At 36.8% G+C, this 15,843-nt stretch overlaps 1 long non-coding RNA gene across 1 annotated transcript; it reads right to left on the bottom strand.

The window, feature by feature from the left end:
- Nucleotides 1–1,450: 1,450 nt before the first annotated feature.
- LOC121435993 lies at nucleotides 1,451–15,097 on the bottom strand. Its single transcript, XR_005972640.1, has 4 exons — nucleotides 15,005–15,097; nucleotides 13,907–13,986; nucleotides 13,180–13,255; nucleotides 1,451–1,556 (listed from the first exon to the last, which is right to left on the bottom strand). It is a non-coding gene; the product is annotated as an uncharacterized LOC121435993 (long non-coding RNA).
- Between the last annotated feature and the right edge of the window lie 746 nt (nucleotides 15,098–15,843).

The following is a 15,843-nucleotide window of genomic DNA, read 5'->3' as shown; positions in this document are numbered from 1 at the left end:
TCTTTGCTAACTTATCTGGCAAAAGTTGAGAACACTGGTGTAGTGATATTTCATTTGTATTTTAAATAAATAAATCTTGCGTAAAGACCAGAGGCAACGCTGAAGCTACTAGAGGTCAGGCAGTGGTGACACACACCTTTAATCCCAGGATTTGAGAGACAGAGGCAAATGGATCTCTGTGAGTTCAGGCCACCCTAGGCTACACAAGATCAATGCAGAACAAATCCCGATGGTGGTGGCTCAAAACTTTAATCCCAATACTAGGGAGTAACATACCTTTAATCCCAGCACTAGAGGGAATATGAAATGGAAAGCGAGCGAGGCTCTGTCTGCTTAGGCTACAGTCACCTAGCCTCGATAGAGGTACAGCTTCTCTAGTAGTGTGGCTGCTTTGCTTTTCTGCTTTTTGGGTTGAGATTTGTTTACTAAAATACAAATAATATACTACTATACACTGGCCTGGCTCAGGCTCTGAGTTCCTCCAGGAGAATAGTTTATATTAAGATATATTTATTTTTTATTTTCTGCATGTGAGTGTTTGTGTGTATGCATATGTACCATATGTGAGTATTGCTCATAAAAGCCCGAAGAGGGTGTTGGAAACCTTGGAAGTGGAGTTACCAACAGTTATGAAGCCCCATGCTAGTGCTGGAAACCAAACTTCAGTGCTGCTCTACCCTTAACTGTTGAGCCGTCTCTCCGGACACCCAAGTCTGAGCTTTATAATGCCAAAACAGAGACCTTCTCCACCTAAACCTTGCCAATGTAGTAACATCTAAAGTTTTCTTCATTAAAGTTGAAGAACATGAAATAATATAGTTTTGAAAATAATTAAGCCTCTTACAACCTCTGAGGACAAGGCGTGAAAAGACACCATCCCCAAACACTAATGTCCATGTCTTGAAGAGCAAACATGAACCAGAGGGAGATTCCAAGCAGCAAGGTTATGACCAAACTTACACCACTTAGTGCACAATCAGATGAATATGGCCATCTTCCTGGCTCGAACACTTATGAGTAAAGCCTTTATGAAACAAACTATGAAATGATGTCTTTAGACTTCAATATTAAATTACTAGGCCTGTGCAATAGGAATACATAACTAATATTACAGACTAATAGATCTCTCTTTCTGTTCTCTGTGTATGGGGGCCCATGCAAGCCAACAATTACTCAAATCATGATTTAAAATATTTAAAATAAACATGGGCAGGGAAATATAAAACAATGAAGAGAATGGGCATTAGGAGAGGGAATTGGAAGATAATATTAGAACCCAACCACAGATTTAGGACAATTATGTGGCATATAAGAAAAATAACATATGAGATTAAAAACCAATTAATAGGTTAGCAATGGGTTAGACAGAAGATGGCAAGACTTTGGAAGCAAGGGCAGGTGGGCCCAAATAAGATGTAAAAGAGCCCCGAGGAAAACCAGAAATTTACTCACCTGAGGGACTGGATTCCATTGAATAAGGCAGGGGAGAAAGAGGAAGCATTACATACAAGAGAACAAACCCGGGTTATTTATTTTATTTTGTTCATTATAGGTGGCTGTCAAAGAAACAAAGGTATTAAGCAATATCATTCCATTTTCATAAAATATTCTGAGATATCTCAGACATCTTAAATGTAAGGTAATCTGAGGTTATGATCAGCTGTGTTTGATGGCCCATGTTCCTCATCCCTGCACTTAGGAAACAGAGGCAAGAGGATCAGTTGTTAAAGACCAGAGTGCAGTCTGGGGTGAGTGAGATTCAATCTTAGAAATAGAGTGTAATCTTATCTTTTTTGAGCTACGTAGAACCTCTAGGATGATTAAAATGAGTTGCTTCTAAAGTCTTCTGTTTACTTCTGTGGTCTCAAGCAATTTGAAAATGTTTCTGGAGCAAATAATGTCTGAATTTTTATCTATGTGTGGAGATGCTATGAGGAATTCTCTTAGCAATATGACCCACTCAGTTGGAAGAAAGGAGAAATTATTTGTTTTTTTTTTCTCTGCAAAACCATTCAGTTGCACACTCCAAAATAAGGAAAAGCATATTTTGGGAAACAACATCACAGTTTTTATCATTTGCCTAAAGTGATCTAAATTAAACTTACTGCAATATTAGCAGTCAACCCTTGGCCTAACCAGGTCTATTCCTGCTAGTATAGCTCCACAATATCTTACAAAGCATCGGTCTTGTAAATTTTTTGAACCCTGCCTCATTTCTCATTCTGTTATTCATGACTTAAAATCTGACACACAAGAGGCTTTATCTAACATTTTCTTACAAATGTCTACTCTATTGAAATTCAGAAAAGGAATTCAGTTCCTTTTTTTACAAACCAAACACCTTGAAGAAATTGTCTCAGTTCTCTGAGCCTCACTGTGTTCACCTGTCAATTTAGTCTGATAAATGGTACGCATTCCCCCGAATTTCACTAACTTACAACATTCTGTGTTGATCAATATTTTATGACAAAATCTACTCTCTTGGGCTTATGGCTGTGTGGGACGCTATACCCCTACTTTGTGTATATGGAGTGGGTGCCTAAGTGTGCACATAGCATTAGGTTCTGCTGCTCTCTGCCTTATTCCTTGAAGACAATGTCCCTTATGAAGCTAGAGCTAGCAGATTTTCAGTAAACCAACTGCTCCTCTTGTCTCTACTCACTCCAGAAATGCCAGCCTGGAGGTTATAAGCAATTTTACAACTTTCTATATGACTGTGTGGATTCAGGACTTGATGTTTATGCAACAAGAAACTAACCTGCAAAGCCTTCTTCCAAGACTCATAAAAATGATGATTTTAGTCACTGTATTAGTTTACCAGAAGTTAATAGTGTGAAAACCATTAAATTAAAATTACAGAAATGAAAAACGTAGAGCAGACACCACTCAAAATAGCCCACAAATCAGGTTGTGATGTTTTATTGGAGGTCAGCCGCTCCCATTTGCTCCCACCATTCTGACTTCTTTCCTTTTACACTTGAAAATACAATGAAATACTTAAATCCCTCCCTTGATAACCCACAGTTCCCAAACGATTCAGGACTTTTGCCAAGTAACTTAGCGAATCGTGACTTAGAACACTGCCTCATAAGACACTGCATATTAATTGTTGAAGTAAATAATCTCTTTACTAAAGCCGTCCATACTTCATTGCCCCTCTTAAACACTCACTGATAAGTTTAATTGCTGTTGAGGAAAGTCATTATATGCAAGCCCATTTATAAATTCTTCCTTTAAAAAGCAGTTTTGCAAAACACACTCAATTTGTTAATTTGCTAGTAAACTCTTTCTGTGGCAGAGAACAAATTTCTGCTATACGATTTTATGATTTAAGGCTAGCAGTTTTGCACAGCTGGGATAAATACATTTTGCATTTGACTTAATGAGTCTTATAGAGTCTAGTGAAAGCTACTAGCTTGTGTTGTTGGAAGTAATGTGAATTTCTCTTTTAACATACCTCTTAAGCCAGAACTTACTTATTCCTAATAAAACATCTGAGCAAAAAAAAGAGATGCATATCCCATACTGTTTGAAACTAATGCAATTTAACAACAAAATCGTTAGCTAGCATTGACGGCTGCAGAGAAAACTGGTCTAACCAGAAACTTCGGACATCTGTGGCTTTTTCCTCCTGCTATTTCAGGAAACCTCATTTAAATATGGTTCCCATGAAATGCTGGATTATAGTCAACAACCAACGTGGATCCATCAAAGGGTTATTGTTGTGATACCCCACACCAGAAACAATTGCAACGGTGAGTCACTACACATCTGTATGTGTGTGTGCAGGAAGTGCCTTAGTTTTTATGTTCAAACTTAGGGTTGCAATTATTTTACAACAATTCCTATTATACTTAGAAAGGACATTGAAAACAAACTCAGTAAATAATTGTTTACTGAAGAATAATTAAACTGTTCATAATGCATCATAAATCAATACCCAGATGGAGATGAATTTTATTAACCACAAAAATGTGTAATGATTATAATGTGGTCAGAATATCACTACAGTGGTTAACATAAATATTAAAATTATTTCTTAGCTCTTATAACATAAGGAGATGCTAAGCAGCCAGAAATAATAGTAAAAACATGAAGAAAAGTTATGAGAAAGAATTCATAGTTTTGTGCCTGTGCTGTGGTGGAGGGGTACAAAGTATCCATGAGGTTGTTACTCATATTCCCATTAGTAAAACAAATGCCAACTTACTTAACATAGTTGTGTTGAAATATGATAATATCCAGTGAATTTAATTTTAAATACATTTATTATATTTTTACTTGATATGATCTTTTATGAAATGGTTTCTTGCCTGTGTTTAAATTTCAAGTATTGATAATTAACACAGGGCAAAACCTAACTCTCTCTTCCATCTTCCAAGGAATTAGTCACGGCAGGCTCTCATCTTCAATATTTTAATTAACCTTTTGTCATCTGCTTCAAAATAATTCCAACAAAAATAAACATTTGCAACAGCCACTGATACAGGAGACTTTTGTTATCTTCTCCAACGTCCCAAAGTTTGCTATTTTAAAATATCTATATGTGGTGTTTTCATGATTTTAACAATGTTAAACTCCCATGATGCTGAGCCTTTAATTGTATGAGCTATATCTTATTTATTGTACACTGTTATGGAGCTTGATGTGTTATTCTACTCGTTCTCCCCTTCTGTTCTCCTGTCTCTTTCATTAACTCTGAAAACTAATTTTACCTTCTGTCAGATCGCCTGTTTGGTCAACTGTTTTCCCCAGAGATGCCTTTCCAGATCCAACTGAGCTCCTCCTGCCATCTGGACCAGGTACATTTTTGGGTCAGATTCCTCATTTTTGTCTCATCTTCATCTCAGTTCCCTTTATCTCCCCCTTGAGGAAAGTTTCCTCTTTCCTAGATCTCACGTCTTCATTTTTCTTGTTTATTTGTTTTGTTGAGCACATAGTAACAAAGCCTTTTGCCCACCTTTGGTGAATGAGCAATGCAACACTTGCAGGCTTGCCTGTCTGAGTGCTTGGTGTTGCCAAGTTTAAATAGATGTAGGTTTCTCTGATGAACATCATTTTATCATTTTACTTTCATGGCCTTTCTGCATTGTGTTACGAGTGGGTTGCGCCTGTTAGCAAGAAGTTCCAAGCTATTATTACTGATAGTTATTCATATGTAACTACACTTTCACCTCTGGCTTTAAATTCCTCTATTTTGGCTCTGGCCTAATATTTCATTTCTAATTACATTGTCATTTCCAGATTGTGTTTGCTACTTTCTTTTTTCTTGGCAACTGCAGTTTCTAACACAAAAGTTCATTTTTAACCCAACTTTTTATTATGATCTCTTCATTAATGATAATATGCACACAATTATATATGTGTAAATGATTATAGCTTGAAGACTTTTAATTTAAAGGTTGTTTTATGTGTATGTATGGGTCTTTTGCCTACATGAATGCCTGATGAGGGAAATATCACCAAACTCCATTCCTGCATGAAGAACCATAGGCAAATAAATTAATCAGTCTTCCCCATGGATGAGACATCTTTTGGTTATCTAATATAGTCAGGCCTAAAAGCATATACATGAGAAATACTACATGGAGTCATCAGAATTTGTGTGTGTGTGTGTGTGTGTGTGTGTGTGTCTAACAAAATAACTAGAGAAAACGAAGCAATAATTTCATAGGAATCCGGGAGATGTGGTGATCAGAAAGAGAATAATAAAGGGAAAATGATGTAAATGTGTTATACATATGTAACATTTTCAGTTAACCAAAAAAATCTAATTCAGGGGCTGCAGACAAAGTTCAGGGGTTAAAAGTACATGCAGCTCCTACAGAGGACCCAAGGTCTGTCCCCAGCACCTGAATAACAGCCCACAGCCTGTTTAACTCGAGCTACAGGAGATTTGACTGCACTCACACAAACAAACTCCAACACAGGTGCAAGCTTATGCACACAAAGATAGATCTTTACAAAGATAAAAATAAATCTTTCCCAAAAGAGTACATACAACATATGCAACTCTAATGCATTATGTAAGAACATGTGTCTCCAACAATCGAATGTCCCGAAATCAAATTTCCTGAAAGTATGTTTTCTATAGTAAAAAAAGTCAGGTTCTGCTATGGGAACTATGGGGAGTAGTTCAAAGCCCTCACAGATATGACTGACTCAACGTTCATGCATCTTAGAACACCAAAGCAAGTCCCAGGCCCTCGGGCCTTTTGCTCAAGTTGTGGTCTTTTTGGATCCCTCTGGTGATTTTCATTGCTCATCACCAAATGTTAACCATTATTCTCCATGCATAGCATGTATTTCTCTACCTCCTAGATGGCCACTGTAATCTCAATAATCATCGTGCTAGCATGTATTTTTCAAGTAGTTTTTTTTTTTTTTTTTTTTAGACAGGGTTTCTCTGTGGTTTTGGAGCCTGTCCTGGAACTAGCTCTTGTAGACCAGGTTGGTCTCGAACTCACAGAGATCCACCTGCCTCTGCCTCCCGAGTGCTGGGATTAAAGGCGTGGGCCACCACCGCCCGGCAAGTAGTTTTTTCTTGATGAGTAGTGTGAAGGCAGGAAGCCCACTATATAATGCCAATGGTTTTTAAAAGTGATATAAGTCAGAGAGTCATATAAACATGACAGCACTCATAACTCAAAGTATATTTGAAAATTATAATGAGATCCTCTTTTTTTTAGAAAATGTCAAACTACAGTAGCGATGTATCTGTGGTGAGCTCCCCCCTCGTCCTTTCCATGTGTTTGCCTCAGATAGAAACATATTTTCACAGGTTGGTTTATTTGACTGCAAATTCTATGTCTACCTTGGGTCTAACTTCTGCCATTTTTCAGCTTTCCCTCCACCTGTGGATATATGTTAGCCTCTGCTATTCAAATTTAGCATCTACCCTCAAAAGCAAAATTGGCATTCTTATGCTTGACAAGTAGATTCCAAGTTTCACACATTTTCCCTTTTATTCTCATTTACTATATTCCTTTTACCTCATTCTCCCATACATGTCTTAGAAAACAAACAAACAAAGCTGATTCAACTTCAAATGCTACACTTGCCAATAAAACACTGAAAACAAAATACCATTCTCAAACTGCAGGATATTTTATAATCACAAATTTGCTCATTCCCATCATCCCCAGGGGAATAGAGCATGTATTATTATTCCATTAAGGAAATGAAGACACACAGAGCCAAGAAATTCTCTCTTCTGCTCCCTCTTTCCATTCTCATGTTCTAAAAGTTTCTCTGCATAAATAGTTCTCAAACCTTGTTAGCCATAACCACGTGTTTTGCAAAGAATTCACAGAAGTGTCTCCGGCAAAGACCTATTGTGAGAAATCCACACAGGTCTAATTTACCCTTATGGGAATCAAACTTGCTCATTCTCTGAGTTGTACCTTTAAAGCTCCACCTTCTAATTATGCTTGGAAGAATTTATTTGGTGTTGAAAATGGCCAACTGTAACTTTCCTGTGAAAATTTTTCTCCATGAATACACTATGTTCTCCAATACTCATTTTCCTAGAAGCCACCCAAATCAGCAGAAGCAGAGCAAGTGATGAAAAGCAAGAGGTCAAAGTAAAATTTATTCTAAAATATAATTATTTCTTAGTGAGTGTAGTATAAAAGGGAGAGTTTGGATGTTTCAGGGATTTTGTTTATTTGTTTATGAACACATGTAGGCTAAATGTATTTTATCATCATTGTAGCATGAAGTTTACCAAAGCCAGAGGGCTCACTTCTGTCATTTTTGCTTTGAACCAGGTCATTTATTCAATATTCTGCCCATGTAGAGGTTGGTTAAACTACAAAGATGCAAAAGAAATCACCAGAAAATCAACAAACGTTTCCAAATTCTATTTCAGTAATGTCATTCAATGTAACTAATATCATAGAGGAAAGATATAAAGTTAGCAAAGTTTTCTTATCTTTCTCCCATTTGCCTGAATTCGGAAGTTTTTATGCAAAAATTAATGAGAATAAAACAAAAAAATCAGGATAGTAACAGTCTCACAAAATGAGTCAATGTTTATGTTTTATTGCGTTTCTATGATTTTTTTTCTTTTCTGTAATTCAGTCAAGGTCTATGTATTGATTAGTTTTATGTCAACTTAATACAAGCTATCATCATCTAACGGAGGAAACTTCGGGTGAGAAAATGCTTCCAGAAGATCAGGTTGTAAGCAACTGGGCATGTGGAGCATTTTCTTAATTAATAATCTATAGTAGAGGCCCAGCCCATTGTGGGCAATGTCATCCCAGGGCTGGTGGCCTTGGTTCTATAAGAAAACAGGTTGAGTAAGACTTGGTAAGACTTGAGGAGCAAGCAAGTAAGAAGCCTTCCTCCACACCCTCTGCATCAGCTCCTGCCTCCAGCGTCCTGCTCTGTTTGAGTTCCTGTCTTGAATTCCTTCTATGATGACCAGTGACACGGAAATGTAAGCCAAATAAGCTTTTTCTTCCCCAGATTTCTTCAGCCATGGTGTTACAGCAATAGTAACCCCAACTAAGGCAGCCTGAACAGACATTTTAGTTTTTGCATCTTCCCAATCCCCTTTTAACATGGGACAACTCTCTAGGATGTTTTTCTTCTCATGACCTCCACAGGTCGGATGAGTGGTAGTTGAATACTAAATTGTTCTCAGTTTGGCTGTACCTAATACTTTCTCACATTTAGAGTGAAAATAGGCATGCTGGGCAGTATTTCTGCGAAAGGGACATTGTGCAATTTTTTATGAATCACATTAAGGGACCATGTATCAAGGTTATGTGGTAGCCACATTATTTCAATGCTGTTTGAATGGGTTCTAAATCAAGTCAACATCTCCAGGTTTTTTTAGAGCAAATATGCTCTATTCTCTTTGCTGAACATTTTGTCTTGAGACGGATGCTTTAAATAGCTTATGTAGCTTCAGACATCCTCACACTAACTGTAGATCCCATGAACATATTATATATTTATAAAATATTTCAAAATAGAAATGTCTAATTAATACTAAACATTATTTATCTATTTCTTTTATAATTAAGATTATATGGATTTTATAGCATTTGTATGCAAGTGATTTGTGTTCGTTGCTCTGGTATCTGCCAATGTTGTATTTGTTTATTCTATGATTTTACCACTTTGAATTGGTATTCTTCTTTTAAAAAGAACTGACACTTTTCACAAATATTTATGTACATGTGACTTTGTGTGTAGAGAACACGGTCACCTGTGTGCCATAGCACTCAGGAGGAGCTCAGAGGACACTTGATTGGAGCCTCTCCGTCTATGATATGAGTCACAGTGGTCAACCACTAAGCTTGATGGCAAGCGCCTTTATCTGCTGAGCAATCTCATTGACTTAGTAATTATTTATTTTATGGAGTCCTGAAGTAACCATTAAGTATTCTATATTCAAGTTTTATTTTCTCTGACCTAGTCCTGAACACCACTCCTCCAACCATGATCTGGCTCCAGTTGTGGGAGAATAGTAATTAAAATCTAGGTCTTGGTACTAGACTACTTATTACCTCTGAGTTGTTATTTCAAGTCTTGGTGCCATCACAGCATAGATCATATTCTAACATGGTAACTTCTCTATGTCTTCTTCATGTGAAAAGTGACATCCCATAGGCAAACTGAAAGTCGTAATGATTTCCCTATTTATATCCCCACTAAGAGTTTTATGCAAATATGTTATTTCATCTGGACTCATGTCAATTTACACTAATAATTTAAAATCCAGCCAACTGATAAGCATATGGTTTCTTTTTAATGAACTTGCCTACTGAAAAAGAATTTGTTGTTCTCTTAAATAGAAAACCAAGCCTTCTTTTTTCTCATACTTCTCTATTGGTTTAATTTGTTTTTTGTTGTTAATTTTAAATTTTTAATGAAAATATAATATATCACTTACTCCTTTTTCTTGTCCCTCTGGTGAATCTCACGAATCCCACCTTACTTGAAAGCATAGACTCTTTTTCCTTAGTAACACACACACACACACACACACACACCTAAGTTTATTAATAATACAACCTGTTCAGTCTTTTCAGTCTTATTTTTATGAATATGATTTTAGAGCTGAATACATGTTATGGTATAGGCAATTAGATGGCTATTCAAGGGGGAGATTATTTCTTATACTAAAAAATATCTTATTTGTCTGTGGTTCTTTGTCTATGGGTGCGTACTCATGAGATTTCTCCTTTCTATATTAGCAGATCAACTGGTGGTGTATGTCTTCAAATCTTGGTTAAGCAGATGTATGTATTGTTGAAGTATCATAAGTGACAGTCTCCTGTCATTTCTAGGAGACACAATAATACAGGATTTTTCTTGCTTCCCTGACTTTTAAAATCTTTCTTACTCCCTTTCTGAGATGCTCCCTGACCCTTAGGTGCAGGTTGTATTGATGTATCAGTTGGGGTTCGGTACCCTGCAATCACTTGTTTCCTGTATTTACCAGTTGTGGTTTTGTGTATTTCGTCTCTGTCTTCTGCAGAGAGAAGTTTCTTTAATGAAGGGTGAGAGCTAAGCTTATTTTGGGGTTTGAGGGTGGGTATTTAAAATGCAGACAGGCATGGCTCTCTCTCGTCTGTGGTTCCCAGCTCCAACTCTTTCAAAGTAAGGAATGACCTAGAGTAACCACTTTGCTTTATTTTTAATAATTTAATTTATTTTTGAGATTATCATACAAGCATACAACATATTTTGCTAATATTCATCTGTCGCTAGCTTCTTGCAACTCCTGCCGACACCTCGTATGCATCATCTAGTTCAGTTACTGCTGATTCTAACTGCACGGTCATCTACAGGAACATGGACAACCCACTAGGGAACATATCATTGACAAAAATGACTCCTCCTACAACAGCCATAAACTACTTAGGGAGGAGAGGAGTCATGGAATCTCAGAAACTAGACAAAGACCACTGGGAGTGAGGAAGGAAATAAAGAACATAAAAAGGGGGAGATAACAGAACACAAGTGGTAAAAATAGGAAAACGAGGAGAAGATGGAAGCTCTGAGCTGGGAGAGGATGTTCGGGGAAGGCAAAGAATGATGTGTGGGGGAGATAATTCTAAGAATACTGGAGAAAAAGCATAGACAATTACAGTTTTTAGGATTCCTAAAATATATATTTAAAAGAGATTAAATGGGTTCACCATATACAGGGCATTGCCAATTCTTCTAAGAAGCTATAAGTTATCAAACAACACACCTAGTGCCAAGGGAAATACTCCCTTTGAGTTGTTGGATCGGATCCCACCATCATCCCCACAAACTATACAAACCTTGCAAAGACTACAAAATATGGCATTTAAAATGTTTAAGAACTTAGGACTTTTCATGACAATGAGGCACATCTGCTCCTGGCAGCAACAATTACTTCAATAGGAAGATGGGCATCGAAGAGGCTCCTTATGGAGTTGGTTGGCCATGTGGACAGGAAACCGCTCTTGCCTGGACTGATATATGAACTGAAAATGTAGGACCCACAGAGAAATGATTGCTAAACTTATCTAAAGGTGAGACTGTTCTTCAGGGTTGCTGCTTCATCAAAAATTCTGTCAGACATTCTAAATGATATTTTTTTTTTAAAAAAAGTGACTGGCAAACTGCCAGTATAGGCAGAACTGTCTTTGAAATTTCCTGCTTTCTGAAAAAGTCTGCTGGATACTATGGGCCTGTAGGCTGAAGATGGATGCTCCAAGGTACAAAAGAACTTTGGGTGACTGTCCAGGCAACAGAATGTCTGTCAATTCTAGAGTTTTGGAAGTTGCTTACAATATACTTCCAGTTTACTTAGGTATTATCATATCCTTCTGGAGTCTTTGATGGAGTTGAAGAATTAATAGTTATAGTTTTTCTTAGTTGTGATAAAAGATAAAGTAGATATAAACATTGTACCTGTAATTCTTATTTGATACCTGTTTTGTTATATGTAATTTTACTATGTTAAAGATAAAGCCTTTCTTTTCATTTAAACAGAAAGGCGAGGTGATGTGGGATTCCCCTCTGTATGTTGTGAATATCATTGGTTAATAAAGGAACTGCTTTGGGCCTGTAGCAGAGCTATAGGGGAACAGAGCTAGGCCGGGGAATCAAACTGAATGCTGGGAGAAAGAAGGAGAAGTTAGAGAGAAGCCATGGAGCTGCCACTGGACACAGATGCTGGAACTTTACCGGATGAGCCATAGCCACATGGCAATACACAGATTACTATAAATGGGTTAAATTAAGATATAAGAGTTAGCCAATAATAAGTTAGAGCTAATGGGCCAGTAGTGACTTAATTAATAAAGTTTCTCTATGATTATTTCAGTTCTGGGCGGTCAGAGTGACTAAATGGCTCTCCTCCAACATTTGTTTGTATCTGTCTATGTGTTTCTCTGTGTGTGTGTGTGTGTGTGTGTGTTTCTGTGTGTGTGCTTATGTGTGAGCACACGTATGTGATATATGTGGAGGTCAGAGGTTGACTCCAAGTTTTTTCCTTGATCATTCTCCACCTTAGCTTCGGAGACAGAGTCTCACTGTACCTGGAGCTCACTGATTAGTCTAGACTGGCTGGCCAGAGAAAACCTGGGCGTCTCTTGTGTCCTGTACCCAGAACTGGAATTACAGGCTCTCAGTGGTGGGCTTAACATTTTGATATTATTGGGAATCTGAACTCACGTCCTCATGGTTGTGAGACAAACACTCGATTATTGATTGTTCAGGTCTGTGCACCTCCTATTAATAGTTTCTGAAGCAAATAAGTTGGGGGGATATCTTTATAAATGAGAATTGTTTTTCATTAATTAAAGCTTAATAATGTGGATTAGAGATATATCAAACTTTGGTTGCCTTTATAATTCATATGAAAACATAACTTAATCCTCTGAGAATAATAAAAATATAACCAGCAATATGAAGATATGATTGGTAGTTAGTATCTAAGCAACAGTTAATCTTCCAACTGGACATGAGTATTACTTTTTATCTCTAATTTTTAAAGGAGCATGTGATTTTTTTTATGAGTCCCTCAAAATTAAACCAGAGCCATGCAACACTCCATCAGGGTATAACGTGATAAATTCTGACAGAAAAGTAGAACTTTAAATTTGTAAGTGGTGGTGATTTTATTTCTATTCAGTAACCAAAAAAAGTTTGATATTTAACATAATACAATGAAATCTCATTTACCTGAAGGCTGATAATTCTACATTTTGAAACGCTTGACATGCTAAAGGCATCTGTTGAAATTAACTTCTATAATAATCTATGAAAGAAAATACATGAAGAAAATTAAAGTCACGGATGTGACAGCTCAGTGGACACTATAATTTCTTACCTCTATTGTGACTACTTAATTTCCTAATTAAAAATGTCCCTTATCTACTTGCAGAAGCATTTGCAAACTTGAAATAACATCAAGGCTGAGTAAGCATCCCCTATGCCAGCGTCTGTGCAAGAGCTGGAAGACGCTCTGCAGATAGAAGCTTCAAGCATTCCTTCTTGATTAACTACGGTGACACAATGTACCTTTCATTTCTTTAATATAGTTGCTCATTCGTTCTGAGTCTCTGAATTCTTTGTCACCTTGCCTCTGGGTCAGATGGGATGTGCTAGATATTTCTGAGGCCTTCAACCGTTGAAGAGAACAAGCACATCTTTCATTCAGAAAGTTTTGCTTTGCCATTGTTCCTTTAGGTAATCATAGAAGAAGAGGAAAGAGCATAAACTTCCCCAGATGGTTAGCATGTATAAGGGGTATGTTAGGAAGTTCAGATATACATCAAGACTCGCAGAAAATCTTCAAATATTTCCTTTTCAGGATAGCGCCAGCATAAGAAGGTTACCTAGCCTTGGTTTGGATTGAATACTAATTCCTGTTCTGTTGCTGTTTTTTTTTTTCCAGTCTGTCACATACCTGCATACTTAGGATGGTATACAAACCTCTATGATTTTTGGCAACTCCTATAATTCTTCAGAGAATAGTTGAAATAGTGTCTATTCCCATGGCAAAGGAGAAAAAAAAACAAGGTAAATTATAAGAACACTAATACTAGAATTAATGAATTATTTTCATTTCTTGATACAGAATCTTTCCTTTTCCTCTATGTAGTGCAAGAAAATCTCAAACTAGTCTCCAAACCTCCTGCCTCAGCCTCATGAGTGCTATAATTATAAGCATACACTACAGCAATCACTTTGGAGTACATGGTTTCTCAGTCAGTTTCTTGTTGTTTAAGTCCCAATAACTTATTTTCCGAGTGTTGCTTAGGCTATTGCTCTTTAATGATACAATAATATCCTTTCCTCCTGTATTCAATAAAGTATCAGTTGGAAGGAGTTAGTTCAACTGTAACTTATTAAGGGCTAAAATAGGACGCTCTTGTCAAAACGTGGAACTCCTTAGATTTATATCATGCGAACCTCATGTTTTCTTTTGAAGAAACTCATTGTCTCTGTCATCACTGATATTGAGATGAGGTAGAGAAGAGGAGATAGAAGAGAGAGGTGAAAGAGAGAAGATAAAAACAGAAATAGGAGAGATCGAGAGGATAGAGAAATGGGATAGAGAAATATATATATATATATATATATATATATATATATATATATATATTCCCATATATATATGGGAGACAGAAGAGAGAGGATTGAGAGAGAGGCAAGAAGAAAGTGAGAAAGAAAAGAGGAAGAGGATAGAGGAAAGAGAAGAGAGAAAAGAGAAGAATGAGAGAAGGAGAGAGGAATGAGAAAAGGGAGAGAAAGAGAGAGGAGAGAGAATGGGTGAGAGGCGATAGAGAGAGATTTTCAGGCAGGATTTAATTATTTTTATGTGTATTTTTCTGGTGAAAATTAAGCTCAGTATAATTCAGGATGCTTACCATAGAATAGGGTAGGATAATAGAACAATAACAATAAACAGTGTAAAGTAACTGAGAAGCCGCAATGAGTAAGGCTGATAACACCATCTGCAGCACATGCCGGTAAAGCAAATGCATTTAGCCTGATTACTTACCTTCCACCACCAGGGTGTTTCTGCATTTCCCTGTTGTGATCCCCTTTTATACTCTGTTCTCTCTGAGCCTGTGGAAGCTCGTGATAAATTTTGATGTTTACTCTTTTGCTAGACTAGCCTAGCAGAGCTTTTCTCTGTCCATGAAAACAACAAACCAACAACTGAGAACAATGCTTTATTGTGCTTTGTTTCCTTGGTTAGGAAGGGAATAGAAAGCATTTGTTTTGGAATGAATAGAAGGATGCTAATGTGCTTTCTCAATAGGACACTGTTTCAAAATCTTTTTTATCTCTGGAACTAGGATTTCTTTTGTTTCCCAGTCCACTGGTTGATCAAGGGCAAGTGCCAGGGCAAAAGCCAGGCATGTCCAACAATAGAGTCTAAAACACGTTGAGATCTCAGGAGGATACAAACTACTGCATATTATCCAATACAGAGAAAAGGCATAGAAACTTACCTAAAATGAATGACTTTATATGCTGCTGAAAATATACAAAGAAGCTTTACCCCATTCATTCAACTGTTTAGTGTTGTAAAATCTGACTTGTATGGAAAAGTCTTTTGTGTTTTTTTCCATAGTATGTATTTTACAAATGATGTTTATTTTCCTCCCAAAATTCAAACATATAACAATTACTGATTATATACTTGCATTTTATATGAATGTAATTTGGTAAAATCTCTTAGTCATATTGCTACACAAAACCTATAGGTAATATGAAGATCAATCTGTGATAAGAAACTAGTAAAATAAGATCCCACCTATTTATCAATTAAGGTTTCTTATTCTCTGAGCATTCACTCAGCACTGTCTTAGTCTATTTCTTGATACAACAGAA

This window comes from Microtus oregoni, unplaced genomic scaffold, assembly GCF_018167655.1.
Source record: "Microtus oregoni isolate MIOR12 unplaced genomic scaffold, Mior012 000048F_ref0000485, whole genome shotgun sequence".
NCBI lineage: Eukaryota > Metazoa > Chordata > Mammalia > Rodentia > Cricetidae > Microtus > Microtus oregoni.
Note: the sequence above shows the minus strand (reverse complement) of the source record. Positions and strands in the feature narration are given on the sequence as shown.